Source organism: Rhinoderma darwinii (assembly GCF_050947455.1).
Source record: "Rhinoderma darwinii isolate aRhiDar2 chromosome 5 unlocalized genomic scaffold, aRhiDar2.hap1 SUPER_5_unloc_39, whole genome shotgun sequence".
Taxonomy (NCBI): domain Eukaryota; kingdom Metazoa; phylum Chordata; class Amphibia; order Anura; family Rhinodermatidae; genus Rhinoderma; species Rhinoderma darwinii.
The window spans coordinates 494,215-508,734 of record NW_027461797.1 but is presented as its reverse complement, the minus strand read 5'-3'; the positions used below and the strand labels follow the sequence as shown (position 1 = coordinate 508,734).

At 47.8% G+C, this 14,520-nt stretch overlaps 10 non-coding genes across 10 annotated transcripts; all 10 read left to right on the top strand.

Moving 5' to 3' along the window:
* Nucleotides 1-538: 538 nt before the first annotated feature.
* Nucleotides 539-729, top strand: LOC142692452 (U2 spliceosomal RNA). Its single transcript, XR_012860895.1, has one exon. It is a non-coding gene; the product is annotated as a U2 spliceosomal RNA (small nuclear RNA).
* A 1,280-nt stretch (nucleotides 730-2,009) lies between these two features.
* On the top strand, nucleotides 2,010-2,200 carry LOC142692451 (U2 spliceosomal RNA). Its single transcript, XR_012860894.1, has one exon. It is a non-coding gene; the product is annotated as a U2 spliceosomal RNA (small nuclear RNA).
* Nucleotides 2,201-3,480: 1,280 nt separating this feature from the next.
* LOC142692449 (U2 spliceosomal RNA) lies at nucleotides 3,481-3,671 on the top strand. Its single transcript, XR_012860892.1, has one exon. It is a non-coding gene; the product is annotated as a U2 spliceosomal RNA (small nuclear RNA).
* Nucleotides 3,672-4,951: 1,280 nt separating this feature from the next.
* LOC142692448 (U2 spliceosomal RNA) lies at nucleotides 4,952-5,142 on the top strand. Its single transcript, XR_012860891.1, has one exon. It is a non-coding gene; the product is annotated as a U2 spliceosomal RNA (small nuclear RNA).
* A 1,176-nt stretch (nucleotides 5,143-6,318) lies between these two features.
* LOC142692447 (U2 spliceosomal RNA) lies at nucleotides 6,319-6,509 on the top strand. The gene has a single exon (XR_012860890.1). It is a non-coding gene; the product is annotated as a U2 spliceosomal RNA (small nuclear RNA).
* A 1,280-nt stretch (nucleotides 6,510-7,789) lies between these two features.
* Nucleotides 7,790-7,980, top strand: LOC142692446 (U2 spliceosomal RNA). The gene has a single exon (XR_012860889.1). It is a non-coding gene; the product is annotated as a U2 spliceosomal RNA (small nuclear RNA).
* A 1,284-nt stretch (nucleotides 7,981-9,264) lies between these two features.
* On the top strand, nucleotides 9,265-9,455 carry LOC142692445 (U2 spliceosomal RNA). The gene has a single exon (XR_012860888.1). It is a non-coding gene; the product is annotated as a U2 spliceosomal RNA (small nuclear RNA).
* A 1,288-nt stretch (nucleotides 9,456-10,743) lies between these two features.
* Nucleotides 10,744-10,934, top strand: LOC142692443 (U2 spliceosomal RNA). Its single transcript, XR_012860887.1, has one exon. It is a non-coding gene; the product is annotated as a U2 spliceosomal RNA (small nuclear RNA).
* Nucleotides 10,935-12,212: 1,278 nt separating this feature from the next.
* LOC142692163 (U2 spliceosomal RNA) lies at nucleotides 12,213-12,400 on the top strand. The gene has a single exon (XR_012860644.1). It is a non-coding gene; the product is annotated as a U2 spliceosomal RNA (small nuclear RNA).
* Nucleotides 12,401-13,696: 1,296 nt separating this feature from the next.
* On the top strand, nucleotides 13,697-13,887 carry LOC142692442 (U2 spliceosomal RNA). Its single transcript, XR_012860886.1, has one exon. It is a non-coding gene; the product is annotated as a U2 spliceosomal RNA (small nuclear RNA).
* The last annotated feature ends 633 nt before the right edge of the window (nucleotides 13,888-14,520 follow it).

The window sequence follows — 14,520 nt, the reverse complement described above, 5'->3', positions numbered from 1 at the left end:
GTTGCCCTCTCAGGCAACACTGAGTGACTAACTGAGCCTCACCGTCTTATATAAAGTTCAGACGGAACTTTGCACGTGTCATAGTGGAGCCCTCAGGATTCCAGAGCCAGCTTTCTGACATCATAATGGGGCCTCAGAGATAAAAGCCTGGGCCCAGGCAGTGTTGGTCAGTGCTGCTCAGCAGGCAGCACTGGACTGGACTGGATTACAGCTGATACAAGGTGTGAAGGAACAAGGGGTGGCTGTGGGCATGCACTTGCTGCCGCTGCCAGTGTTTATCTGCATGGCAGCAGGGCATTTGGGCGTTGCCAGGAAGGCGTTTTTATGTAGATTCCTCCTCTTTCAGCACTGCATTGTGGTGCAAGCAAAAGAAGCAAATCCTGTCTGGCTTCCTCTCCGGCCTTTATTCACCTCCCGTGTAGCTGTGAGTGTGTGAGCCTGCAGGGCCCCATGGAATTGCCTAGAAGTAGGCTGAATCGCTGCAAGGGCTGAACAGCAGTATCGGGCAGGCTCGGGCAACGCGCGGCCCGTTCGGGTTATCGCTTCTCGGCCTTTTGGCTAAGATCAAGTGTAGTATCTGTTCTTATCAGTTTAATATCTGATACGTCCCCTATCTGGGGACCATATATTAAATGGATTTTTAGAACAGGGAGATGGAAATAGAGCTTGCTCTGTCCACTCCACGCATTGACCTGGTATTGCAGTATTTCCAGGACCGGTGCACCCTTTCCTTATGTGTTGACTAAAAGCAGATTCCAAAAGTGTTTTTTGTCTTTGCTATTGTTTCTGTCTTTCTGAAGGGATCTCCCCTTTTAATCCCATTATTTCAACACCTGTTGGACAATGCATGAGTGATAATGAGCTCATTGATTAAATGCAATTAATGAATAGATTGCCACCTCTTGTTGTGTGTCGTCTGTGTTTCTGTGTTTCCGGCATTTCACATTGGAACACCTCATTCACCTTCCTTGTCTTCTCTCCGCCCTCCCTTTTAGGTAAGTTAAAGAGCTGCACCTGAGCCAGCCACTGATTGATTGATTGATTGATTGATTGATTGATTGATTGATTGATGCAGCACAACAGTCAAATAGTGGAGTGGAGTAGGGGAACAGCAAACAGCCAATAAAGCAGCCCGCCCGCTCGCCTGCCCGCCACAATGGACCTACCTGTGTACACTAGATGGATGTGATGGAATGTACTGTCGTCCCTACATTTCAAGAAGAAGTAAGAATTGCAGTTGCAACAAAGCCTTGCTTGCCTACAAAGAGAGCAGCAATTTGGATTTGTTACTATGTTACCTAGAAGAATAACAAACTGTGCAAGGATGGAGGTTGTAGGAGCAAGGAGAAGTTGTCTGTAAAGTTGGTGGATGCCTATTTTCCATTTTGCAGTCCCTTGTCTCCCTCTTGTGGCCTCCTGGAGGCAACTAGCTGTGCAAAAAAAAGACAGCCTGGCGGCCGGCTGTTGCAGTGTTGCCCTCTCAGGCAACACTGAGTGACTGACTGAGCCTCACCGTCTTATATAAAGTTCAGACGGAACTTTGCACGTGTCATAGTGGAGCCCTCAGGATTCCAGAGCCAGCTTTCTGACATCATAATGGGGCCTCAGAGATAAAAGCCTGGGCCCAGGCAGTGTTGGTCAGTGCTGCTCAGCAGGCAGCACTGGACTGGACTGGATTACAGCTGATACAAGGTGTGAAGGAACAAGGGGTGGCTGTGGGCATGCACTTGCTGCCGCTGCCAGTGTTTATCTGCATGGCAGCAGGGCATTTGGGCGTTGCCAGGAAGGCGTTTTTATGTAGATTCCTCCTCTTTCAGCACTGCATTGTGGTGCAAGCAAAAGAAGCAAATCCTGTCTGGCTTCCTCTCCGGCCTTTATTCACCTCCCGTGTAGCTGTGAGTGTGTGAGCCTGCAGGGCCCCATGGAATTGCCTAGAAGTAGGCTGAATCGCTGCAAGGGCTGAACAGCAGTATCGGGCAGGCTCGGGCAACGCGCGGCCCGTTCGGGTTATCGCTTCTCGGCCTTTTGGCTAAGATCAAGTGTAGTATCTGTTCTTATCAGTTTAATATCTGATACGTCCCCTATCTGGGGACCATATATTAAATGGATTTTTAGAACAGGGAGATGGAAATAGAGCTTGCTCTGTCCACTCCACGCATTGACCTGGTATTGCAGTATTTCCAGGACCGGTGCACCCTTTCCTTATGTGTTGACTAAAAGCAGATTCCAAAAGTGTTTTTTGTCTTTGCTATTGTTTCTGTCTTTCTGAAGGGATCTCCCCTTTTAATCCCATTATTTCAACACCTGTTGGACAATGCATGAGTGATAATGAGCTCATTGATTAAATGCAATTAATGAATAGATTGCCACCTCTTGTTGTGTGTCGTCTGTGTTTCTGTGTTTCCGGCATTTCACATTGGAACACCTCATTCACCTTCCTTGTCTTCTCTCCGCCCTCCCTTTTAGGTAAGTTAAAGAGCTGCACCTGAGCCAGCCACTGATTGATTGATTGATTGATTGATTGATTGATTGATTGATTGATGCAGCACAACAGTCAAATAGTGGAGTGGAGTAGGGGAACAGCAAACAGCCAATAAAGCAGCCCGCCCGCTCGCCTGCCCGCCACAATGGACCTACCTGTGTACACTAGATGGATGTGATGGAATGTACTGTCGTCCCTACATTTCAAGAAGAAGTAAGAATTGCAGTTGCAACAAAGCCTTGCTTGCCTACAAAGAGAGCAGCAATTTGGATTTGTTACTATGTTACCTAGAAGAATAACAAACTGTGCAAGGATGGAGGTTGTAGGAGCAAGGAGAAGTTGTCTGTAAAGTTGGTGGATGCCTATTTTCCATTTTGCAGTCCCTTGTCTCCCTCTTGTGGCCTCCTGGAGGCAACTAGCTGTGCAAAAAAAAGACAGCCTGGCGGCCGGCTGTTGCAGTGTTGCCCTCTCAGGCAACACTGAGTGACTGACTGAGCCTCACCGTCTTATATAAAGTTCAGACGGAACTTTGCACGTGTCATAGTGGAGCCCTCAGGATTCCAGAGCCAGCTTTCTGACATCATAATGGGGCCTCAGAGATAAAAGCCTGGGCCCAGGCAGTGTTGGTCAGTGCTGCTCAGCAGGCAGCACTGGACTGGACTGGATTACAGCTGATACAAGGTGTGAAGGAACAAGGGGTGGCTGTGGGCATGCACTTGCTGCCGCTGCCAGTGTTTATCTGCATGGCAGCAGGGCATTTGGGCGTTGCCAGGAAGGCGTTTTTATGTAGATTCCTCCTCTTTCAGCACTGCATTGTGGTGCAAGCAAAAGAAGCAAATCCTGTCTGGCTTCCTCTCCGGCCTTTATTCACCTCCCGTGTAGCTGTGAGTGTGTGAGCCTGCAGGGCCCCATGGAATTGCCTAGAAGTAGGCTGAATCGCTGCAAGGGCTGAACAGCAGTATCGGGCAGGCTCGGGCAACGCGCGGCCCGTTCGGGTTATCGCTTCTCGGCCTTTTGGCTAAGATCAAGTGTAGTATCTGTTCTTATCAGTTTAATATCTGATACGTCCCCTATCTGGGGACCATATATTAAATGGATTTTTAGAACAGGGAGATGGAAATAGAGCTTGCTCTGTCCACTCCACGCATTGACCTGGTATTGCAGTATTTCCAGGACCGGTGCACCCTTTCCTTATGTGTTGACTAAAAGCAGATTCCAAAAGTGTTTTTTGTCTTTGCTATTGTTTCTGTCTTTCTGAAGGGATCTCCCCTTTTAATCCCATTATTTCAACACCTGTTGGACAATGCATGAGTGATAATGAGCTCATTGATTAAATGCAATTAATGAATAGATTGCCACCTCTTGTTGTGTGTCGTCTGTGTTTCTGTGTTTCCGGCATTTCACATTGGAACACCTCATTCACCTTCCTTGTCTTCTCTCCGCCCTCCCTTTTAGGTAAGTTAAAGAGCTGCACCTGAGCCAGCCACTGATTGATTGATTGATTGATTGATTGATTGATTGATTGATTGATGCAGCACAACAGTCAAATAGTGGAGTGGAGTAGGGGAACAGCAAACAGCCAATAAAGCAGCCCGCCCGCTCGCCTGCCCGCCACAATGGACCTACCTGTGTACACTAGATGGATGTGATGGAATGTACTGTCGTCCCTACATTTCAAGAAGAAGTAAGAATTGCAGTTGCAACAAAGCCTTGCTTGCCTACAAAGAGAGCAGCAATTTGGATTTGTTACTATGTTACCTAGAAGAATAACAAACTGTGCAAGGATGGAGGTTGTAGGAGCAAGGAGAAGTTGTCTGTAAAGTTGGTGGATGCCTATTTTCCATTTTGCAGTCCCTTGTCTCCCTCTTGTGGCCTCCTGGAGGCAACTAGCTGTGCAAAAAAAAGACAGCCTGGCGGCCGGCTGTTGCAGTGTTGCCCTCTCAGGCAACACTGAGTGACTGACTGAGCCTCACCGTCTTATATAAAGTTCAGACGGAACTTTGCACGTGTCATAGTGGAGCCCTCAGGATTCCAGAGCCAGCTTTCTGACATCATAATGGGGCCTCAGAGATAAAAGCCTGGGCCCAGGCAGTGTTGGTCAGTGCTGCTCAGCAGGCAGCACTGGACTGGACTGGATTACAGCTGATACAAGGTGTGAAGGAACAAGGGGTGGCTGTGGGCATGCACTTGCTGCCGCTGCCAGTGTTTATCTGCATGGCAGCAGGGCATTTGGGCGTTGCCAGGAAGGCGTTTTTATGTAGATTCCTCCTCTTTCAGCACTGCATTGTGGTGCAAGCAAAAGAAGCAAATCCTGTCTGGCTTCCTCTCCGGCCTTTATTCACCTCCCGTGTAGCTGTGAGTGTGTGAGCCTGCAGGGCCCCATGGAATTGCCTAGAAGTAGGCTGAATCGCTGCAAGGGCTGAACAGCAGTATCGGGCAGGCTCGGGCAACGCGCGGCCCGTTCGGGTTATCGCTTCTCGGCCTTTTGGCTAAGATCAAGTGTAGTATCTGTTCTTATCAGTTTAATATCTGATACGTCCCCTATCTGGGGACCATATATTAAATGGATTTTTAGAACAGGGAGATGGAAATAGAGCTTGCTCTGTCCACTCCACGCATTGACCTGGTATTGCAGTATTTCCAGGACCGGTGCACCCTTTCCTTATGTGTTGACTAAAAGCAGATTCCAAAAGTGTTTTTTGTCTTTGCTATTGTTTCTGTCTTTCTGAAGGGATCTCCCCTTTTAATCCCATTATTTCAACACCTGTTGGACAATGCATGAGTGATAATGAGCTCATTGATTAAATGCAATTAATGAATAGATTGCCACCTCTTGTTGTGTGTCGTCTGTGTTTCTGTGTTTCCGGCATTTCACATTGGAACACCTCATTCACCTTCCTTGTCTTCTCTCCGCCCTCCCTTTTAGGTAAGTTAAAGAGCTGCACCTGAGCCAGCCACTGATTGATTGATTGATTGATTGATTGATTGATTGATTGATTGATTGATTGATTGATTGATTGATGCAGCACAACAGTCAAATAGTGGAGTGGAGTAGGGGAACAGCAAACAGCCAATAAAGCAGCCCGCCCGCTCGCCTGCCCGCCACAATGGACCTACCTGTGTACACTAGATGGATGTGATGGAATGTACTGTCGTCCCTACATTTCAAGAAGAAGTAAGAATTGCAGTTGCAACAAAGCCTTGCTTGCCTACAAAGAGAGCAGCAATTTGGATTGTGGCCTCCTGGAGGCAACTAGCTGTGCAAAAAAAAGACAGCCTGGCGGCCGGCTGTTGCAGTGTTGCCCTCTCAGGCAACACTGAGTGACTGACTGAGCCTCACCGTCTTATATAAAGTTCAGACGGAACTTTGCACGTGTCATAGTGGAGCCCTCAGGATTCCAGAGCCAGCTTTCTGACATCATAATGGGGCCTCAGAGATAAAAGCCTGGGCCCAGGCAGTGTTGGTCAGTGCTGCTCAGCAGGCAGCACTGGACTGGACTGGATTACAGCTGATACAAGGTGTGAAGGAACAAGGGGTGGCTGTGGGCATGCACTTGCTGCCGCTGCCAGTGTTTATCTGCATGGCAGCAGGGCATTTGGGCGTTGCCAGGAAGGCGTTTTTATGTAGATTCCTCCTCTTTCAGCACTGCATTGTGGTGCAAGCAAAAGAAGCAAATCCTGTCTGGCTTCCTCTCCGGCCTTTATTCACCTCCCGTGTAGCTGTGAGTGTGTGAGCCTGCAGGGCCCCATGGAATTGCCTCGAAGTAGGCTGAATCGCTGCAAGGGCTGAACAGCAGTATCGGGCAGGCTCGGGCAACGCGCGGCCCGTTCGGGTTATCGCTTCTCGGCCTTTTGGCTAAGATCAAGTGTAGTATCTGTTCTTATCAGTTTAATATCTGATACGTCCCCTATCTGGGGACCATATATTAAATGGATTTTTAGAACAGGGAGATGGAAATAGAGCTTGCTCTGTCCACTCCACGCATTGACCTGGTATTGCAGTATTTCCAGGACCGGTGCACCCTTTCCTTATGTGTTGACTAAAAGCAGATTCCAAAAGTGTTTTTTGTCTTTGCTATTGTTTCTGTCTTTCTGAAGGGATCTCCCCTTTTAATCCCATTATTTCAACACCTGTTGGACAATGCATGAGTGATAATGAGCTCATTGATTAAATGCAATTAATGAATAGATTGCCACCTCTTGTTGTGTGTCGTCTGTGTTTCTGTGTTTCCGGCATTTCACATTGGAACACCTCATTCACCTTCCTTGTCTTCTCTCCGCCCTCCCTTTTAGGTAAGTTAAAGAGCTGCACCTGAGCCAGCCACCGATTGATTGATTGATTGATTGATTGATTGATTGATTGATTGATGCAGCACAACAGTCAAATAGTGGAGTGGAGTAGGGGAACAGCAAACAGCCAATAAAGCAGCCCGCCCGCTCGCCTGCCCGCCACAATGGACCTACCTGTGTACACTAGATGGATGTGATGGAATGTACTGTCGTCCCTACATTTCAAGAAGAAGTAAGAATTGCAGTTGCAACAAAGCCTTGCTTGCCTACAAAGAGAGCAGCAATTTGGATTTGTTACTATGTTACCTAGAAGAATAACAAACTGTGCAAGGATGGAGGTTGTAGGAGCAAGGAGAAGTTGTCTGTAAAGTTGGTGGATGCCTATTTTCCATTTTGCAGTCCCTTGTCTCCCTCTTGTGGCCTCCTGGAGGCAACTAGCTGTGCAAAAAAAAGACAGCCTGGCGGCCGGCTGTTGCAGTGTTGCCCTCTCAGGCAACACTGAGTGACTGACTGAGCCTCACCGTCTTATATAAAGTTCAGACGGAACTTTGCACGTGTCATAGTGGAGCCCTCAGGATTCCAGAGCCAGCTTTCTGACATCATAATGGGGCCTCAGAGATAAAAGCCTGGGCCCAGGCAGTGTTGGTCAGTGCTGCTCAGCAGGCAGCACTGGACTGGACTGGATTACAGCTGATACAAGGTGTGAAGGAACAAGGGGTGGCTGTGGGCATGCACTTGCTGCCGCTGCCAGTGTTTATCTGCATGGCAGCAGGGCATTTGGGCGTTGCCAGGAAGGCGTTTTTATGTAGATTCCTCCTCTTTCAGCACTGCATTGTGGTGCAAGCAAAAGAAGCAAATCCTGTCTGGCTTCCTCTCCGGCCTTTATTCACCTCCCGTGTAGCTGTGAGTGTGTGAGCCTGCAGGGCCCCATGGAATTGCCTCGAAGTAGGCTGAATCGCTGCAAGGGCTGAACAGCAGTATCGGGCAGGCTCGGGCAACGCGCGGCCCGTTCGGGTTATCGCTTCTCGGCCTTTTGGCTAAGATCAAGTGTAGTATCTGTTCTTATCAGTTTAATATCTGATACGTCCCCTATCTGGGGACCATATATTAAATGGATTTTTAGAACAGGGAGATGGAAATAGAGCTTGCTCTGTCCACTCCACGCATTGACCTGGTATTGCAGTATTTCCAGGACCGGTGCACCCTTTCCTTATGTGTTGACTAAAAGCAGATTCCAAAAGTGTTTTTTGTCTTTGCTATTGTTTCTGTCTTTCTGAAGGGATCTCCCCTTTTAATCCCATTATTTCAACACCTGTTGGACAATGCATGAGTGATAATGAGCTCATTGATTAAATGCAATTAATGAATAGATTGCCACCTCTTGTTGTGTGTCGTCTGTGTTTCTGTGTTTCCGGCATTTCACATTGGAACACCTCATTCACCTTCCTTGTCTTCTCTCCGCCCTCCCTTTTAGGTAAGTTAAAGAGCTGCACCTGAGCCAGCCACTGATTGATTGATTGATTGATTGATTGATTGATTGATTGATTGATTGATGCAGCACAACAGTCAAATAGTGGAGTGGAGTAGGGGAACAGCAAACAGCCAATAAAGCAGCCCGCCCGCTCGCCTGCCCGCCACAATGGACCTACCTGTGTACACTAGATGGATGTGATGGAATGTACTGTCGTCCCTACATTTCAAGAAGAAGTAAGAATTGCAGTTGCAACAAAGCCTTGCTTGCCTACAAAGAGAGCAGCAATTTGGATTTGTTACTATGTTACCTAGAAGAATAACAAACTGTGCAAGGATGGAGGTTGTAGGAGCAAGGAGAAGTTGTCTGTAAAGTTGGTGGATGCCTATTTTCCATTTTGCAGTCCCTTGTCTCCCTCTTGTGGCCTCCTGGAGGCAACTAGCTGTGCAAAAAAAAGACAGCCTGGCGGCCGGCTGTTGCAGTGTTGCCCTCTCAGGCAACACTGAGTGACTGACTGAGCCTCACCGTCTTATATAAAGTTCAGACAGAACTTTGCACGTGTCATAGTGGAGCCCTCAGGATTCCAGAGCCAGCTTTCTGACATCATAATGGGGCCTCAGAGATAAAAGCCTGGGCCCAGGCAGTGTTGGTCAGTGCTGCTCAGCAGGCAGCACTGGACTGGACTGGATTACAGCTGATACAAGGTGTGAAGGAACAAGGGGTGGCTGTGGGCATGCACTTGCTGCCGCTGCCAGTGTTTATCTGCATGGCAGCAGGGCATTTGGGAGTTGCCAGGAAGGCGTTTTTATGTAGATTCCTCCTCTTTCAGCACTGCATTGTGGTGCAAGCAAAAGAAGCAAATCCTGTCTGGCTTCCTCTCCGGCCTTTATTCACCTCCCGTGTAGCTGTGAGTGTGTGAGCCTGCAGGGCCCCATGGAATTGCCTCGAAGTAGGCTGAATCGCTGCAAGGGCTGAACAGCAGTATCGGGCAGGCTCGGGCAACGCGCGGCCCGTTCGGGTTATCGCTTCTCGGCCTTTTGGCTAAGATCAAGTGTAGTATCTGTTCTTATCAGTTTAATATCTGATACGTCCCCTATCTGGGGACCATATATTAAATGGATTTTTAGAACAGGGAGATGGAAATAGAGCTTGCTCTGTCCACTCCACGCATTGACCTGGTATTGCAGTATTTCCAGGACCGGTGCACCCTTTCCTTATGTGTTGACTAAAAGCAGATTCCAAAAGTGTTTTTTGTCTTTGCTATTGTTTCTGTCTTTCTGAAGGGATCTCCCCTTTTAATCCCATTATTTCAACACCTGTTGGACAATGCATGAGTGATAATGAGCTCATTGATTAAATGCAATTAATGAATAGATTGCCACCTCTTGTTGTGTTTCGTCTGTGTTTCTGTGTTTCCGGCATTTCACATTGGAACACCTCATTCACCTTCCTTGTCTTCTCTCCGCCCTCCCTTTTAGGTAAGTTAAAGAGCTGCACCTGAGCCAGCCACTGATTGATTGATTGATTGATTGATTGATTGATTGATTGATTGATTGATTGATGCAGCACAACAGTCAAATAGTGGAGTGGAGTAGGGGAACAGCAAACAGCCAATAAAGCAGCCCGCCCGCTCGCCTGCCCGCCACAATGGACCTACCTGTGTACACTAGATGGATGTGATGGAATGTACTGTCGTCCCTACATTTCAAGAAGAAGTAAGAATTGCAGTTGCAACAAAGCCTTGCTTGCCTACAAAGAGAGCAGCAATTTGGATTTGTTACTATGTTACCTAGAAGAATAACAAACTGTGCAAGGATGGAGGTTGTAGGAGCAAGGAGAAGTTGTCTGTAAAGTTGGTGGATGCCTATTTTCCATTTTGCAGTCCCTTGTCTCCCTCTTGTGGCCTCCTGGAGGCAACTAGCTGTGCAAAAAAAAGACAGCCTGGCGGCCGGCTGTTGCAGTGTTGCCCTCTCAGGCAACACTGAGTGACTGACTGAGCCTCACCGTCTTATATAAAGTTCAGACGGAACTTTGCACGTGTCATAGTGGAGCCCTCAGGATTCCAGAGCCAGCTTTCTGACATCATAATGGGGCCTCAGAGATAAAAGCCTGGGCCCAGGCAGTGTTGGTCAGTGCTGCTCAGCAGGCAGCACTGGACTGGACTGGATTACAGCTGATACAAGGTGTGAAGGAACAAGGGGTGGCTGTGGGCATGCACTTGCTGCCGCTGCCAGTGTTTATCTGCATGGCAGCAGGGCATTTGGGCGTTGCCAGGAAGGCGTTTTTATGTAGATTCCTCCTCTTTCAGCACTGCATTGTGGTGCAAGCAAAATAAGCAAATCCTGTCTGGCTTCCTCTCCGGCCTTTATTCACCTCCCGTGTAGCTGTGAGTGTGTGAGCCTGCAGGGCCCCATGGAATTGCCTAGAAGTAGGCTGAATCGCTGCAAGGGCTGAACAGCAGTATCGGGCAGGCTCGGGCAACGCGCGGCCCGTTCGGGTTATCGCTTCTCGGCCTTTTGGCTAAGATCAAGTGTAGTATCTGTTCTTATCAGTTTAATATCTGATACGTCCCCTATCTGGGGACCATATATTAAATGGATTTTTAGAACAGGGAGATGGAAATAGAGCTTGCTCTGTCCACTCCACGCATTGACCTGGTATTGCAGTATTTCCAGGACCGGTGCACCCTTTCCTTATGTGTTGACTAAAAGCAGATTCCAAAAGTGTTTTTTTGTCTTTGCTATTGTTTCTGTCTTTCTGAAGGGATCTCCCCTTTTAATCCCATTATTTCAACACCTGTTGGACAATGCATGAGTGATAATGAGCTCATTGATTAAATGCAATTAATGAATAGATTGCCACCTCTTGTTGTGTGTCGTCTGTGTTTCTGTGTTTCCGGCATTTCACATTGGAACACCTCATTCACCTTCCTTGTCTTCTCTCCGCCCTCCCTTTTAGGTAAGTTAAAGAGCTGCACCTGAGCCAGCCACTGATTGATTGATTGATTGATTGATTGATTGATTGATTGATTGATTGATTGATTGATTGATGCAGCACAACAGTCAAATAGTGGAGTGGAGTAGGGGAACAGCAAACAGCCAATAAAGCAGCCCGCCCGCTCGCCTGCCCGCCACAATGGACCTACCTGTGTACACTAGATGGATGTGATGGAATGTACTGTCGTCCCTACATTTCAAGAAGAAGTAAGAATTGCAGTTGCAACAAAGCCTTGCTTGCCTACAAAGAGAGCAGCAATTTGGATTTGTTACTATGTTACCTAGAAGAATAACAAACTGTGCAAGGATGGAGGTTGTAGGAGCAAGGAGAAGTTGTCTGTAAAGTTGGTGGATGCCTATTTTCCATTTTGCAGTCCCTTGTCTCCCTCTTGTGGCCTCCTGGAGGCAACTAGCTGTGCAAAAAAAAGACAGCCTGGCGGCCGGCTGTTGCAGTGTTGCCCTCTCAGGCAACACTGAGTGACTGACTGAGCCTCACCGTCTTATATAAAGTTCAGACGGAACTTTGCACGTGTCATAGTGGAGCCCTCAGGATTCCAGAGCCAGCTTTCTGACATCATAATGGGGCCTCAGAGATAAAAGCCTGGGCCCAGGCAGTGTTGGTCAGTGCTGCTCAGCAGGCAGCACTGGACTGGACTGGATTACAGCTGATACAAGGTGTGAAGGAACAAGGGGTGGCTGTGGGCATGCACTTGCTGCCAGTGTTTATCTGCATGGCAGCAGGGCATTTGGGCGTTGCCAGGAAGGCGTTTTTATGTAGATTCCTCCTCTTTCAGCACTGCATTGTGGTGCAAGCAAAAGAAGCAAATCCTGTCTGGCTTCCTCTCCGGCCTTTATTCACCTCCCGTGTAGCTGTGAGTGTGTGAGCCTGCAGGGCCCCATGGAATTGCCTAGAAGTAGGCTGAATCGCTGCAAGGGCTGAACAGCAGTATCGGGCAGGCTCGGGCAACGCGCGGCCCGTTCGGGTTATCGCTAAGATCAAGTGTAGTATCTGTTCTTATCAGTTTAATATCTGATACGTCCCCTATCTGGGGACCATATATTAAATGGATTTTTAGAACAGGGAGATGGAAATAGAGCTTGCTCTGTCCACTCCACGCATTGACCTGGTATTGCAGTATTTCCAGGACCGGTGCACCCTTTCCTTATGTGTTGACTAAAAGCAGATTCCAAAAGTGTTTTTTGTCTTTGCTATTGTTTCTGTCTTTCTGAAGGGATCTCCCCTTTTAATCCCATTATTTCAACACCTGTTGGACAATGCATGAGTGATAATGAGCTCATTGATTAAATGCAATTAATGAATAGATTGCCACCTCTTGTTGTGTGTCGTCTGTGTTTCTGTGTTTCCGGCATTTCACATTGGAACACCTCATTCACCTTCCTTGTCTTCTCTCCGCCCTCCCTTTTAGGTAAGTTAAAGAGCTGTACCTGAGCCAGCCACTGATTGATTGATTGATTGATTGATTGATTGATTGATTGATTGATTGATTGATTGATTGATGCAGCACAACAGTCAAATAGTGGAGTGGAGTAGGGGAACAGCAAACAGCCAATAAAGCAGCCCGCCCGCTCGCCTGCCCGCCACAATGGACCTACCTGTGTACACTAGATGGATGTGATGGAATGTACTGTCGTCCCTACATTTCAAGAAGAAGTAAGAATTGCAGTTGCAACAAAGCCTTGCTTGCCTACAAAGAGAGCAGCAATTTGGATTTGTTACTATGTTACCTAGAAGAATAACAAACTGTGCAAGGATGGAGGTTGTAGGAGCAAGGAGAAGTTGTCTGTAAAGTTGGTGGATGCCTATTTTCCATTTTGCAGTCCCTTGTCTCCCTCTTGTGGCCTCCTGGAGGCAACTAGCTGTGCAAAAAAAAGACAGCCTGGCGGCCGGCTGTTGCAGTGTTGCCCTCTCAGGCAACACTGAGTGACTGACTGAGCCTCACCGTCTTATATAAAGTTCAGACGGAACTTTGCACGTGTCATAGTGGAGCCCTCAGGATTCCAGAGCCAGCTTTCTGACATCATAATGGGGCCTCAGAGATAAAAGCCTGGGCCCAGGCAGTGTTGGTCAGTGCTGCTCAGCAGGCAGCACTGGACTGGACTGGATTACAGCTGATACAAGGTGTGAAGGAACAAGGGGTGGCTGTGGGCATGCACTTGCTGCCGCTGCCAGTGTTTATCTGCATGGCAGCAGGGCATTTGGGCGTTGCCAGGAAGGCGTTTTTATGTAGATTCCTCCTCTTTCAGCACTGCATTGTGGTGCAAGCAAAAGAAGCAAATCCTGTCTGGCTTCCTCTCCGGCCTTTATTCACCTCCCGTGTAGCTGTGAGTGTGTGAGCCTGCAGGGCCCCATGGAATTGCCTAGAAGTAGGCTGAATCGCTGCAAGGGCTGAACAGCAGTATCGGGCAGGCTCGGGCAACGCGCGGCCCGTTCGGGTTATCGCTTCTCGGCCTTTTGGCTAAGATCAAGTGTAGTATCTGTTCTTATCAGTTTAATATCTGATACGTCCCCTATCTGGGGACCATATATTAAATGGATTTTTAGAACAGGGAGATGGAAATAGAGCTTGCTCTGTCCACTCCACGCATTGACCTGGTATTGCAGTATTTCCAGGACCGGTGCACCCTTTCCTTATGTGTTGACTAAAAGCAGATTCCAAAAGTGTTTTTTGTCTTTGCTATTGTTTCTGTCTTTCTGAAGGGATCTCCCCTTTTAATCCCATTATTTCAACACCTGTTGGACAATGCATGAGTGATAATGAGCTCATTGATTAAATGCAATTAATGAATAGATTGCCACCTCTTGTTGTGTGTCGTCTGTGTTTCTGTGTTTCCGGCATTTCACATTGGAACACCTCATTCACCTTCCTTGTCTTCTCTCCGCCCTCCCTTTTAGGTAAGTTAAAGAGCTGCACCTGAGCCAGCCACTGATTGATTGATTGATTGATTGATTGATTGATTGATTGATTGATTGATTGATTGATGCAGCACAACAGTCAAATAGTGGAGTGGAGTAGGGGAACAGCAAACAGCCAATAAAGCAGCCCGCCCGCTCGCCTGCCCGCCACAATGGACCTACCTGTGTACACTAGATGGATGTGATGGAATGTACTGTCGTCCCTACATTTCAAGAAGAAGTAAGAATTGCAGTTGCAACAAAGCCTTGCTTGCCTACAAAGAGAGCAGCAATTTGGATTTGTTACTATGTTACCTAGAAGAATAACAAACTGTGCAAGGATGGAGGTTGTAGGAGCAAGGAGAAG